The sequence below is a fragment of the Mastomys coucha genome, unplaced genomic scaffold, assembly GCF_008632895.1.
Source record: "Mastomys coucha isolate ucsf_1 unplaced genomic scaffold, UCSF_Mcou_1 pScaffold9, whole genome shotgun sequence".
Classification (NCBI taxonomy): domain Eukaryota; kingdom Metazoa; phylum Chordata; class Mammalia; order Rodentia; family Muridae; genus Mastomys; species Mastomys coucha.
Genome location: NW_022196915.1, coordinates 90,699,697 through 90,715,438, shown reverse-complemented (window position 1 = coordinate 90,715,438; position 15,742 = coordinate 90,699,697). Strand labels below are relative to the sequence as shown.

At 39.5% G+C, this 15,742-nt stretch overlaps 2 pseudogenes; both read left to right on the top strand.

Moving 5' to 3' along the window:
- The window catches only part of LOC116084212, a 14,426-nt pseudogene extending 5,659 nt beyond the window's left edge, over nucleotides 1-8,767 (top strand).
- A 4,667-nt stretch (nucleotides 8,768-13,434) lies between these two features.
- LOC116084461 lies at nucleotides 13,435-14,316 on the top strand (annotated as a pseudogene).
- Nucleotides 14,317-15,742: the final 1,426 nt, after the last annotated feature.

The following is a 15,742-nucleotide window of genomic DNA, read 5'->3' as shown; positions in this document are numbered from 1 at the left end:
TCTCTCTCTCTCTCTGTGTGTGTGTGTGTGTGTGTGTGTGTGTGTGACAAATATTACCTAACAATAATAAATTTAAGTTTGCAAAGCACAATGACAGTATTCTTTAGTATCCATAAGCTGTGACTTGCTACACGTTCTATAAGCTTTGAAGCAATAATAAAACAATCATTGGGGGAAACCCTTATCTTTGAAGATAAGGATTCAGAGATTAAATGAGACCTACTGTATTTTCAAGTGCAAGGACAACAAGGGAGTTCTCTACAGAAAATGCCCATCTGTCTGAAGCCCTCTCTTTCATTTCTTCGCCTTTACTAGCTGTGTCACTCAGCATTGCCTATGTCATGTGATGTATCTATGTGCTTTCCAATACCTTGTTCCTCAGTAAGTTTTACCCAGGAACACAAGGAAACACAATAATTTCTGAGGAGAACATTAATCCTCTAATTTTAATCTTAGACAAATACTGTACAAATGATATTCAGTTGTTCACATCAATTCCTACCTTAGCCGTATCTCAAAATAAAATTTATGAGATATTGCCAAGCTTATAACCTAAAATGTCAATGCCTTACTTTAAAAAAAATCCTGAAATCTATAACACAGGTGTATTTATTTCTAAGTGTTTATTAGCTGTTTGTTTAAAGATGTTTTTAAATTATGTGCATATGTGTGTGTGTGTGTGTGCTATGTACACAGAAGTGCACTGCTCATGAAGGCCAGAAGAGGGCATCAGATGCTCGAGTTGGAGGCGAGGCATATGGAAGCTGCCAGACTTGGGTGCTGGAAACTGGACTCTGGTCCTCTAGTAGAATAGTACACATTCTTAGCCACTGGATCATCTTCCCATCTGGTCTGTTTCAGTGAAGCTCTTGCTGTTGGCACATACTAAAACTTTCTTTGCAGAAGTGACACTATTTTATTGTCTTTTTCCAATGAATTAATCGATCTCCTTACACAATAGAAATGACCCAACTAAATAATGCCTACAAAAAAAAAATCCTTTTAAAATAAATTTTTAAAATGTATTTGACTTTTATTTAAATTATTAAATTTAAACAATTTGTCTGTGCTGAATGGCTAATGGTCTATATTTGAAGTAGCAAGCTTTTACTCCCTATGACATTTTAGGTCTACAGATTAAAGAAGAATCATTTAAGGCCATCCTCAGGATGAGGAAACATAAAGGCTAGGTCTAGCTGGCTAAAATATAACTGATACAATCCACTGTCTCCTAATGAACTGAGCCACAAAACTATAAACCCTGATGATGACTGATGTGATTAGATTAATCATGCCAAATATAGTTTATCAATTACCTATAGACAGAGCTAAAGTACATATTGTCTTGGCTCCTCCAGAACCTAACTAATAGACCATTGGAAAACATCACTGAAAATGCAGGTGTTCCTCACCTTGAAAACCAGATAAAATTCCATGCTCTCAAGAATAAACAAGTAAAAAAATCAATAAAATAACACAAACTATAATAGGATTTTTTCTATAAATTTCCCTTAAGTCACATGCTGATCTATGCATGTTAGCATTCTTTGACATGCAAAACCTTGAATTATATCGGTTATTTTTATGGCACATTCACAATCAGTGCAACATTTGAGGTACGAGTTAAAACCCCAGCACTTATTGAATGCTTAGCACAAAGGGGTTGATGCCTGTACTGCAGGTTATTGTAGAACCAAAATCTTTTATACACAGTGATTCAGTGGAAAAGATAGCCAATCTGACCATGTCAGTCACAGACAATAAAGACTTACTCCAACCATCCTTAGAGAATAACCCTTCAGAGGCAGCAGGCATATCAAGCCCTGTGGTCTGTCTCATCTCTGTAACGTGGGCTATGGAGAACGGTCTACTCCCAAGGCACAGCTTAAGGTTGGCTTTCCACTTCCTTATCTGAGAAAATTTCATTTTTGAATATCAAAGAATATTTAAACTATTCCAAGTATTTCAAGAGAGCTTTTGGCACAGGTCCCTCTAACTCAGCAGTTTACAGTTGCTGCCACCTATAGGCCCAATCTCAAGAGGAAAGGCTGGGGCTGGCATACGTTTAGAAAGCAGCTCCACAGAGATTTATCTTATTTAAAAAAAAAAAAAGAAAGAAAAATGTGGCTGGCCAGACTTCCTCTAAAGGGAGAGTTGAAATGAGAAATAACATTGGTTTCATCAGTGGTAGTCTTCTTAAACCACCCAGGGGTGCAGAAACTTGAAAGCAACAGGCTTTGTGCTCACGAAGTAAGCAAGCAAAAGAGCAGGAACCTGGCTGACCGCATCTTCAGACACATGGAACTGTGATTGCCCTGGCTTTGCGTCTGTCTCAGCGTCTTTGCAAACGCAAAGAGTGGGTACTAGGAGCCCTCATCCCCAAATGACTACTGCGTGAATGAATGGTGTCTGAATTAATCCACCATTAGTTAACCAGATCTAACCATTTATAATGCCTGTGTATTGCAAAACATCGTGTTGTACATAATTCACACATACATTTTTTGTCTAAAAATTTTTTTAAATAAAAATACTTTCTTAGAAAGTTAGGAAATTAAAAATAATGATTTTTATGTATCTAACACAAAGAGACTGCTTGAACATCATTCCTTATCCTGCTTCAGCTGACAAGTGAGTAGGCAATCTTTGGAAGGCAATCTCTTCAATTTTTTTCCCTCAATAGCAACCTTGTCTCTGTGTACATACAAGTGCATTAGTAACGACAAAATATTTTCAACAAATGCTGATATGATATGTAAGAGTCACAATTAGTTATATTTGGCAAAACATATTGTTCCAAAGGATGCATTTGAAAAGATCGTGACCAGTCTGAAGTGCCCTGTTAGGTTTTCCAGCCAGGCTTTAAGGGTGTCTCTGCCATTCAGGCTTCTGATACCGCGGGGTCTGCCTGATCGCTACTGGTGAATCCTAGGGAGACCTAAGGCAGAAGGGCTGGAGCTAAGAGACAGCAGGCAGTGGTGAGGATGGCAGTTTCAGTGAGACAGCTCGTTTTCATGCGACTATTTACAGGGACTATCCATTGTTGACAGGGCCAGTGCACTAGGGATGCCTCATTTGCATAATGAGGAGTTCCTGGTGCTGCTGGACTTGACCTTCTAAGGGGAAAGGAAGTTTAACCTGGCTACATGACCTTCTCCAGTGGCGCAGAGTAGGCCGGGCAGGCCTACAAGCCAATATGAAGGCCCAGGGCAGGAAGAAGCAATCAAATTGCATACTGTTGATCTCTGGACAGATTCCCAGGGTTTGGACACACCTCGATCTCCCTCTTGTTCCAGGCCAGGTCCCTCATCCCCAATTCCACGACTCTCTGGTCCCACATGTCTCTACTTGATAAACACTTCGATGTGTCTAAATGTTCTGTCAAATCTAACCATAGGCATACATGTCTCCCGAGTGTCCTGAAACTTTATAAATGATAACGTCATTTTAATGACCTTCTTTCTCTTCCTTCTAGCAAAATCTCAGAGAAGTCAAGCTCGCCTTTCTTGTACCCACCATCATTTTCCCACGCTTCAACTTCCATTACCTCTATTCCATAGTCCTAATGTTAATTCAGTATGTTCCAATAAAGTTTTTAAACATTTGGGATAGGTGGATGACTTTAGAAACTAAGGAAGCTTGGAAGTGATATCTATGGAATCAACCAACTTGTAAAGCTTACTAATCTAAAAGGGAAGCCTGAACCACTGCCAGTTTAATTGAAATGTGTCTCCCTCAGTAACCAGGTGAAAACTGGAATACTGTTTATATATGATTTGGGATTTGCAACAACTGCACTAGTCCCTCCGTCTGAGATAATAAAACAGGCAGTATCAATAAAGTAGGAGTGTCAAACTGATAAGCATGTTTAACAAAACTTGAGAAGCCTTAACTTTATCATAAATGGGAAATGGGAAAACTAAAAGTTAATATGACATATAAACAGTAATTATAAATCCCATCAGTCTGGTTACTTACAAATAGTCCCAGCTTAGGATTAGACAGTTGAGAAATAATAGAATAAAGGAGACAATGAGAAGAACAAAAGAGGAGACTCAACTTTCAGTTAATATCTCTAGTAGACATTGTTGACCAGTTGACTGACTTAACTCCTTCTAAAATACCTTCGAATGATCCATTGTGTGAACCAGCTCTGAATAGCCATATATAAACAGAAGTCATTATATGTGACTTCTAGAAAAGCATTTAAAAATATGTATCTATCATATACGTGTGTGTTTATATATATATATATATACATATACATATGTGTGTGTCTGTGTGTGTATATACATATATTTATGACACAGGTTAAACTCGCCTTTGCATTCATCTCCTCTTGCTTGAAAGTTGATGTGATGATACTGAAGAGCACAACAATTCTTTGAGATTATGAGAGACAAACATAAGAAAGGGGCTTGCATGTATGTCCAGATTCATTCTACAGGAGACAAATAGAGCTTTTGCCTTCTAAGCTATCCTAATTGTGCTTTCTAGATGTTGAGTTAACCTTTCCCGGTAAGACAGGAACAACTATGTACCCTAAGTAAGGTACCAATGACCCTCCAACGGAACAATTGCCCCACACCCCATCCCAAGTTCACTGTGGCCCATCAGTTAATTTTCTGAGCTCACAAACAGGAGCATCGGAGGGGGATCACTTCCTGAAGCATGAGTGACTCCAAGACAGTTACATCACAAGGAAGTCTTATGCCAGCATGAATGACCATGTCCCCACAGCTGTATGAATGGAGTCATCCCCACTTTAGTTAGCTTTTAATTCTATATCTTCCTTAACAACTCCTGAGACTGGATGTGGTTGAGCAACAAATACACACAACTGGGAGTAGAACACAGGAGGGAAGGAGCGGCTGCAATCCAGAGAGTGTCTAACGCACAGGTTCTCAACTCGTGGGTCTTGACCCCTTTGGGGTCAAAACACTCTTTTACAGGAGTCACTTAAAACCATTGGAAAAGCTCTTACTCCTGCTTCTCACCCTTCCTCACCCTCTCTCCCATTCCCTTCCCCCCTCTCTCCACGTGGTCATGACCTGCCCCTACTTCTCTACTCTCTCCTTCTCTCTGCCTTTCTCTGCCTCTACTACCCTCTTAACTCCCCTCCTCATGCCCTAAATAAACTTTATTCTATACAAAAAAAAAAGCCATCAGAAAAGCAGGTATTTATATTACAATTTATAGCAGTAGCAAAATTAGAGTGGGGAGGTAGCAACAAAAATAATTTTGTGGTTGCGGTCACTACGACATGAAGGCTATATTAAAGGGTCAGAGGATTTGGGAAAGTTGAGAACCACTGAGCTAAAGACTCTCCCTAGCCCTGCTATAGGGAAACAAGCTCACTTGGGTGAGGTTCTCTTGCAAGTGATCACTGCTACTCTGAAAGACATTAACGCCTGCTGTGAACTGGTGACACTGTTCCACAACACCATGGCTCACAGCCAAACATACAACAGACACAATATCCTTAAACAGGTTTGTAAGATACTGTCTGTAATACAAGAACACTTTGCTATTAAAAAAAGGAATAAGAAAACTTATTATACATATCTTTGGGCTGGTGTCCTGAGCAGACCTTGGGTGCAAGCTCTGCAGCCAGTCCCACAACACCCAGAGGAAGATCCTGGACCCCAGAATCACAGGATCACGGAGACAGCTTGACTCTGAGGAGTTCTGACACAACCAGGATCACAGTAAGGGCAGGCTCCAGTCAGATTTAGCAAGGGCAGGTAGCACTAGAGATATTCAGGTGGCGGGGGTGGGGGAGAAGTATAAAAAAATGAACAAGACAAACCAAGGTTACTTGGCATCATCAGAACCCAATTCTCCCACCATAGCAAGTCCTGGACACACCATTACAACGGAAAAGCAAGATTCAGATATAAAATCATTTCTCATGGTAAGATGACACCATGATACAGAACTTTAAGAAAGACATAAATAGCACCCTCAAAGAAATAAAGGAGAACACAGGTAAACAGCTAGAAGCCCTTCGAGAGGAAACACAAAAATCCCTTAAAGAACTACAGGAAAACACAATCAAACAGGTGAAGGAAATGAGCAAAAACATCCAGAATCTAAAAATGGAAATAGAAACAATAAAGAAATCAGAAAGAGAGATAACCCAGGAGATACAACACTTAGGAAAGAAATCAGGAGTCATAGATGCAAGCATCACAAACAGAATGCAAGAGATAGAAGAGAGAATCTCAGGAGCAGAAGACACCATAAGAAACATTCACACAACAGTCAAAGAAAATGCAAAAAGCAAAAAGCTCCTAACACAAAACATCCAGGAAATCCAGGACACAATGAGAAGACCAAAAAGGTTAATAGGTATAGAAAAGACTGAAGACTCCCAAGGTAATGGGCCAGTAAATATCTTCAACAAAATTATAGAAGAAAATGTCCCTAACCTAAAGAAAGAGATGCCCATGAACATACAAGAAGCCTATAGAGCTCCAAATAGACTGGACCAAAAGATAAATTCCTCCTGTCACATAATAATAAAAACACCAAATGCACTAAAGAAAGAAAGAATTTTAAAAGCAGTAAGGGAAAAAGGTCAAGTAACATATAAAGGCAGGCCTATCAGAATTACACCAGACTTCTCACCAGAGACTATGAAAGCTAGAAGATCCTAGGTAGATGTCATACAGACCCTACAAGAACATAAATGCCAGCCTAGGCTACTATACTCAGCAAAAGTCTCAATTACCATAGATGGAGAAAACAAGATATTCCATGACAAAACAAAATTTATACAATATCTTTCCACAAATCCAGCTCTACAAAGGATAATAGATGGAAAACATCAACATAAGGAGCAAACAACTTTTATTGTTCTAATATTTTATAAATTTTAAGAATATGACAAAAAAGATATTGTAGGTATTGAAGGGGGGTCTCTGGGAGGAGTTGGGGTACAAAAGGGAAACAAGAATATGATTTAATTCTATTTACTTAAAATATGTTTTTAAATGTTAACAAATTCGGGCTGGAGAGATGGCTCAGCAGTTAAGAACACTGACTGCTCTTCCGAAGGTCTTGAGTTCAAACCACATGGTGGCTCACAACCATCCGTAATGAGATCAGATGCCCTCTTCTGGTGTGTCTGAAGACAGCTACAGTGTACTTACATATAATAAATAAGTAAATCTTTTTAAAAAATGTTAACAAATTCAGATAAATTGAAATCATGTAACTTTTCTCATCATAATATAATAAAAGTTTTAAAAAAGGAGAAAAAAACATACTCATTTGCACACCTGGTTGACTTCTTCAACACATGGATGAAACAATATGTTTTCATCCCACCATTCTTCAGATGTTAGCTCTGGATGAGGCAGACAGAATCTTGGATATGGGCTTTGCTGATACCACGAATGCTATTATTGAAAATCTTCCCAAGAAACACCAGACTTTACTGTTCTCAGTCACACAGAACAAATCTGTAAAGGACTTCGCTTGCTTGAGTTTGAAAGACTCCGAGTATGCCTGGGTTCATGGGAAAGAAAGTACAGCACCCCAGCTACTCTGCGTTTGCCTGGGTTCATGGGAAAGGAAAGTACAGCACCTCAGCTCCACTGGAACAGAACTAGTTAGTTTGTGAGCGGCACCAAAAAAAACAAGTGTGCCGTTTTTCTTTTTGAGAAGCCACCTAAAGAAGAAGAGTCTTGTGGGTTTCTCCAGTTGCAAATAGGTTCAGTATCTGTACGGGGTGTTCTGCCAGCTGTGCCCAGGGATCCTTGCTCTCCATGGCCCGCAACAGCAGATGAGAAAGATGGAAGTCTATAATGAATTTGTCCAAAAGAGAGTACTTTTTTGCTACTGATTTGCAGCCAGGGGACTGGATTTTCCAGCTGTAAATTGGGTCCTTCAGTTGGATTGTCCAGAGGATGCCAACACATATGTTCACAGAGCTTGTAGAACATCCAGGTACAAAGATGACGGAGAAGTGTTATTAATGTTACTACCCTCAGAAGAACAAGGGATGGTGCAGCAGCTTCTCCAGAAGAAAACAACCGAGAAGGAGATCAGAATCAATCCAGAAAAACTCATCCATGCTCAGAAGAAATTAGAATCACGTTTAGATCAAGATTTAAAAGAAAGAGCTCAAAGATGTTTTGTCTCCTACATACATTCAGTCTATGTCATGAAGGATAAAGAAGTATTTAATGTGAGCAAGTTAGCCATTACTGAATATGCACTGTCTCTTGGTCTTGCTGTGGCACCACAGATAAGATTTCTTCAGAAGAGGGAGAAACAGCCAACCGAAGAATTGGTAAAGAATCAAGTCGCTGGAGCAGTTCAGCTCCCCCACTCACCAACGATGAAGCAGAAGAATATTTGAGCTTATTTCAGTGAGAAAATGTCTATCCTGTACAAAAGTGGGAAGAGACTAGAAGATACAGAACACAGATTGGCTAGTGGAGACAGTGAAGAAGAACAGGATGGAGAGATGGAAAATGAAGACATGGAAGATCTTCTGGGAAAAGCAAGAGACCCTCACACTGAATCTGTTCTCAGCACTGAGGAGACAGAGAAGGTCAAGGAAGGTCCTGTGTAGTTCTTAAACAGAGAAGATGATGGGGAAGATAGGCCTGATGCTGACTTCCTCACAGTGAAGCCGCATCATGTGTTTGGGTTGGATCTGAAAGAGGATGAAGCACTGTCAAAAGAAGAACCTTCTAAATCCAGTGTCAAGAAAAAATTAACCAAAGTTGCAGAAGCACAACTCACCAAATTATAGCCAATGGATATAATGTTTACTAATTTTAATATTTTTTTCCTTTTTGGTTCTTTGAGACCATGTCCCACTTCTTCCTGTGTTACTCAAGTTGATGTTGAACTAGCCATTCTCCTGCATCAGCTTCGCCAACAGTGTGGTTCCAGGTACACATCCCACTGCTCAGGAAATTCATTCTTTTTTTTGTGTCATAATTTAATTAGCATAGTTTGTGCTCATATCATGTACATAGCACTATACACAATTCAGTTACAGAAGAAACAACTTGCCAAAATACATAATCTGTAGGTTGTGTTATCATCTGAGATGTTAACAAAAGTTATTAAAATTCTGGTAAAAACTAAGAAATTTACACAGATGTGTTAACTTAACTTGGGAGACTTTTGGATATTGTTACATTGGATAACTTGAGTTTTATCTTCCTGGATTTGACATTCAATTACTTTTTCTAATATTTTAATAAAAATTCTTTTTCTTTTGTCAAAAAAGGAAACTTATTATAGTCTTATATATTCTTATTAATAAGAATTTCTTTGATTTCAATATGACTAAGAATTTATAAAATACAATAATAGAAGTGCTGAAAGGATGAAATCAATGTCTCTCACAATAAAACAAAAGGCAGAATGATAAGATATAAGAGGAAAGTTTGGATAGATGGCAGACAAGGCTTGAAGCAGACAGTCTTCTCTAACATGTCCAGAGAGAAAACTGTAAATACATGGGAATATAGTTAGTACAATCGAGAGATTTTTTTTTCTCTATAAACTGAAGTAAAGCACACATGTCAACTAAAAATGAGTTACAAAGTATCAAATAAACAAAAATGGAAAACAAAACCTGTCTTGGTACATTCTATACAAGCTTCAGAAATTATTACATTTCCAGAAAGAAAATTAAGGAGTGTATTAACAAAGAAAATTTTAATAAAAGATGCTATTAGGAAGTCTAGTGATGTATTGAATGAAGTTCTGAAGTTAAGAGGTTTCCAATGTAAAATTGTACATTCAATCCATCTGACACTGGAGAAGTATAATAATGGATTAAAATAGAAGTCTGACTCCGTCTTGGATGTTCATCACTGATGGTTTTCCGACTCTCTTCCTTCCTGCCTTAGATCTCAGCAAACTGGTGAGGAACAGGGGTCACTCCTGCGGTCCTAGTGTGAACCCTTACACTCAGCTCATCCCACTGTCACCATAAAAGTGAAACGTAGTTGTTCCTCTCTTTGTGGAAGTTATTTCTCATGGCATTGAGTGGTGTTTCTGTCAGCCCCAGAAAGCCTTTTCTTTGTATAAATAATAAGCATCTGCACCTTCCTAAGGGATTTATGGAACCAACAGTCCTGACACAGAATCTGCCATTGAATGGAGAATTGGTCCTGCTGAATTGTGCTCATTGCAGAACAGAAGCTGGAGAGATGTATTTCCTAATATACAAGCTCCAGAAAACCAACTTTTCACTCAACCTTTCTGGGAAAAAAAAAAACATTTTGAAGATGTGCTCTAGAAAAATATTCTGAAGAGGGCAGGTCCAGCTATTGAGCAAACCAGATTAGAACAAAAGTCAGAAGTCCAAGAAGGCAGAGTTTCTGGAATAAGGCAATAGGCAGAGTAAGAAATTGAAACTTCTTAGTAAGAAAATATGTCAATGGCAATAAAAAGAGGCGCCAACAGTAGCTTAAGAAAAGTGCTCAAGAGGTCCCTGGCACATATGACACAGAAAACTGCCTTGTCTGACCTCCATGGGAGAGGATATGCCTACTCCTGTAGAGACTTGATGGCCCAGGAAAGGGGGATGCCAGAGTTGGGGGAGCATCCTCTCAAAGGCAAAGGGGAGGAGGGATGGGGTGAAGAACTCAGGGAATGGGGGGCAGGAAAGGGGGCAACATTTGGGATGTAAATCAATAAAATAATTTTTAAAAAGAAATAAAAATGAAAATGTTCAATAAAAATTATAGCAATATGAACATGAAGTAAATTAGAATGAGAAGTGATTTTGAGCAGTGCCGCAGGCCAGCCGATCTGGCCCTCCCTCAACCCTCAGGAGAAACGGGGTCCTAGTCAGGTTGACAAGGCATAGGTGAAGAAATGATGGCAGAGACGACACATAGAAGTACAGGATCTGAATGTATTTCTTAAAAATAGCATCAGACTTTTACAGTCATTGCAAAAGAGAAATGAGAAATCTGGCAGCTCAGCAGTTGAGGTACATCTGAGGCTACCTGAAACACACTGGGTCTAAAGTAGCCACCTCTTCTGGACAGGCGCTGCACCACACTCCCCACCTCCCCCCCCCACCACCCCTGGCCCAAGCGTTCTGGGCCCGGGGGCGGGGAGGGGATGCTGCGGACTGCATGAATCTAAGTCCTAGTCCATCTAAGTTCTAGTTCTAGTTAGTGCCCCTGCACAAAGTGAAAAACAGGCTTATATGGTATACAGAAAACAGGGGGAATGAAAAAAGTCACGTAGGCAGGTGACAGTCACAACAAGGTCAGTAGGATCAGGTATTCAGGTGTGAAGCGGGCAGAAGAGCAGTGGTGCCCTCCCTGCTGGGGCTATTTTGGTATTCCCATGCTAATTCTCTGGGTCTGCTGGAGGCAGGCACCAGAAAGTTCCAATCTAGCAGTTCCTGTTAATGCCCTTAAGTGAGGGAAGTCCTTCAATTACTCTCAGGTATGTAAAACAGTTCTATCTTCTGTGGGACTGCCCTGAGAATTCTAACTATGTTAACAGTAAGCAATGGTGCCTGACCTCTGTTGCTAACTCTGAGGACATCCTATCTGATAAGGCAGATTCCTTGTGAGAAATTCCAAGCTAAGGACAGCTTGGAAATAAATTAGGATATATTGGAACGTTGTGCTAGCCAGGAAACAACACCCTTTTTTTAGCCATTTACGAATCATTTCTTGGGGTACCTTTATGCCTGAATAAGAAGGAGTGTTGATGATTGGAAAGACTAATCTGGAACACGTCTGAGTTAGGAGATGACAATGACTGACTGAATACCCAGGAGGCACAAACTCCCTTTGAAGTCATAACGCACCTTGTCCTCGATCAGGCTTTTACCCCCGATATTGCAGACTTAACTGGAGTAGACAAGTGGGCGTGGCAGAGCAGTCACTATCATGAAATACAAAATTTTTGTTTGTGATTCAGGATTGTTACAGCCTCAGTACCTGGGGTTTTGCAAGTGTGGATTCAGGCAGACTGGAGTAAATAAAGGGTGTATTTTTTTTAATTGCATCTGAACTGAGTATACACAGATACTTTTCTCTTTTCACTTTTCCCTTGACAACACAACTATTTATACACCATTTACAATATAATATATAACTATACATTATAGACAGCAAATTATGTAGCATGTACTATAGTATGATAGTATGAAGAATCTAAAGATAATTAAGGGCTATAAGGGTAGGTACGTAGCTTATACATAAATATTTCCCATGGTGTATCAAGAACTTGAAGATTCATAGACTATGATATTCAAAGTCTTTCTGGGCCAATCTTCCCCAGGTATCAATTATTGATTGTCTTTATTTCTGTATGCGCATCTTCATGCTGACATGTTATTCTGACAGTACATATCAAAAGATATGATGCATACCTATTTGAAGAGATAAAACAGATTTAACTACATTATTAGGAGTCCAGTTAAAGAATTGAACCAAAAATTAAGTAATCAATGAAATTTGGGAATAGGGGAGAAAAAAGTGGAGTGATATATACTAGCATCTTTTAGAATTTTTAAATTTTAAAGTTACTTAGGATTGGAGTTGGAGAGACAGCTCAGTGATTAAGACTATTGGCTGGTCTTCCAGAGGACCCAAGTTCAATTCTCAGCATCCAATTAGCAGCTCAAAACTGTTTGCAACTCCAGGTCCAGGGAATCTTGACACTCTTACACAGACATACATATAAACAAAACATCAATGCACATAAAATTTAAAAAATTTATAAATCATTTAAAAATTATTTACAATCATAAGTCAAAAGAATAGGCCATGTTTTGTCGTTTGGGTTTGTTTTGTTTTGTTTTGTTTTTGGAATTCAAATAATCACCACTAGAAAAAATAAAAACAAGGATAGGTAAAAGGTAATTTTTAACTCTAATCACTTTAGTTATTTCTAGTGAGACAAATTGGAAAAAATATTTGTAAGAAGAAACCTTGTATTTTATCCTAGAATATTTGTGGCTTGTCATAATGGTCTGTGATACTTGCACTCGTCTAGTCAGAGAACATTGATCTACTGGCTCTGTAACACACATGGTATTTTCAAATTACTTAATTCTTCTGCATCCTAAATCATCTTGTCTCTGAAACAGGGACTAAAGTTGGACTGCATTGTGTGAAGTTGGGTCCTTGTCATTCCTTGGTAGTCATCGTTGGGCTTCACTGATGTTGGTCTTCCCTGACAATGTTGCGTGGTTTTGGATCACCTTGTCTTCTTTGCTGATCATTGTCGTATCTTCATAGAGAGAAATGCACCAAAGAACTTCTGGTGGTGTTCTTGTGACTTTTAGCTGATTCAGTGGACTCAAGCCGATTGGCAAAGCCTAGTGGTTTCTTCTGGATCAAACTGCTGTTGCTGATTCAAGAGTTTGCCAGTGGATGGAGCAACTGCTGCTGATTCCCATCGTAACTTAAAGGGAAACTTAACATAATGTCCGGAGCCCTTGACAATCCTGCAGAAGGAGGAAGATGTCCTCAAATTCCTTGCTGCAGGAACCCACTTAGGTGGCACCAACCTTGTTTCAGATGGAGCAGTTCATCTACAAAAGGAAAAGTCACGGTATCTACATCATAAATCGGAAGAGGACCTGGGAGAAGCTATTGCTCGCAGCTCGAGCTATTGTTGCCATTGAGAAATCTGCTGACGTCAGCGTCATCTCCTCCAGGAACACTGGCCAGCTAGCTAAGCTGAAGTTTGCTGCTGTCACAGGAGCCACTCCCATTGCCGGCTGCTTTACACCTGGGACCTTCACTAATCAGATCCAAGCAGCCTTCAGTGAGCCAAGGCTTCCAGTGGTGACTGATCCCAGGGCTGACCACTAGCCCCTCACAGAGGCCTCATATGTCAACCTGCCCACCATTGCTCTGTGTAACTCAGATTCTCCTCTGTGCTATTGAACATTGCCATCCCATGCAACAAGGGAGCTCACTCAGTGGGTCTGATGTGGTGGATGCTGGCACAGGAAGTACTCCGCATGCGAGGTACTCTCTCCCGTGAGCACCCGAGGGAGGTTATGCCTCATCTTTACTTCTACAGAGACCCAAAGGAGATTGAGAAGGAGGAGCAAGCTGCTACTGAGAAGGTTGTGACCAAAGAGGAATTCCAGGGTGAATGGACCGCACCAGCTCCTGAGTTCGCTGCTGCTCAGCCGGAGGTCGCCGACTGGTCTGAGGGTGTGCCCGTACCCCCTCTGTGCGCATCCAGCAGTTCCCGATGGAAGACTGGAGTGCGCAGCCAGCCACTGAGGACTGATCAGCAGCTCCCACGGCGCAGGCCACCGAGTGGGTTGGAGCCACCACTGAGTGGTCCTGAGCTGCTCTGCAGACACCTGAGCAGAAGGAAAAAAGGTGGAAGGAAAATAACGTTCCTAAAAGCTGAAAGAAAAAAAAAGAGAAATGTGGCCTATTTCACATTCTCCTCTTTCTAGATGGTATGTTTTCAGCCAATGATGACATCCAGATGGTGGAAAATAGAAAAATGAAGACTGATTAACAATATTAGATAAAATAGATTTATACAAACAAATTAGTTTATGTCTCTTCAGTCTCTGACAAATAAATGTCATTACTACAAACTCTTTGTCAAGAAAAAAAAACCACTATTTCTAAAAGAAGGATGCTTTTGATCTATAGGAAACAGTTGATGGATCCAGAATAGTGAGACAATATCCAGAGTTTCTAATTGTTCAAAAAAAAATCACTTTATGATTTCTCTGTATTTAGTTATTTTTATCAGCTAAATTATGTGGGTACCTAAACTTGAAATAATATTGGCATTAAGAATACATGTTTAAAATATGAATAAGCTAACATATGACTGTAAAAATAATATTTATTAAATATTTGTAGCACTGGCAGAACTAGATGATGTTGTATTAATTGCTTTCAAAGTTCAGAAGCACTTCAACATTTGTCATTTGTTTTGACTCCTAGCTGACAACCCATTTCTAAGGAAAATTTCTTATCTCTTCAGAATATTGGATGTGATTACATATTACCTTAGAAGTTGCCCAGAGTCTCTGAGTTTGTTTGGTGTCTGTGCAGCCTCAGCATATTATTAAGTATCACTGAAGTGTGATGGATAGATATCTAAATGAGACACAGCCAGCTGCTGTAAGTCACATACAGACCTGAACTGCACCTCAGTGTGGCTCACCATACTTGATTTAAAGAATTCTTTAGAGAAAAATAAAGGGAAACTGAATTTTAATATTGATGAGTAATAACTGTAAGTTACAAAGAGACACATTATTTATATTTTAACATATAATTTATATCCTAGAATTCATATATAAACTATAAACAGTCGCTGAAATATATACTGGAAGATTATAGCACTTTTTGTTTCTTTATTTTGAAAACCCCTATCTGCTGGAATTTCAGTGTTAAATCACATTTTAGGAGTAAGTAGATTCTATTTCTCTGAAGGTAAAGTATTAAATTTTGTTCAAAGATTCTCTCTCTCCCTCTCTCTCTCTCTCTCTTTCTCTCTCTCTCTCTCTCTCTTTCTCTCTCTCTCCCCTTTCCTCTTTCCCTCCTTCCCTCTCTCCCTCACTCTCTCTCTCCCACTTCTTTCTCTCTCTCTGTCTCTGTTTTTGTCCATCTCTTTGCCTCTTCTCTCTGTGCGTTTCTCTGTCTCTTTCTCGAGAAATCTTGGATTTCATGAATCAGGAATCACAAGATTTTAAAAGATGGAGGAGCTAGGAAATGAGAGAAGTGTTCTCTGGTGGCTGAAAGAC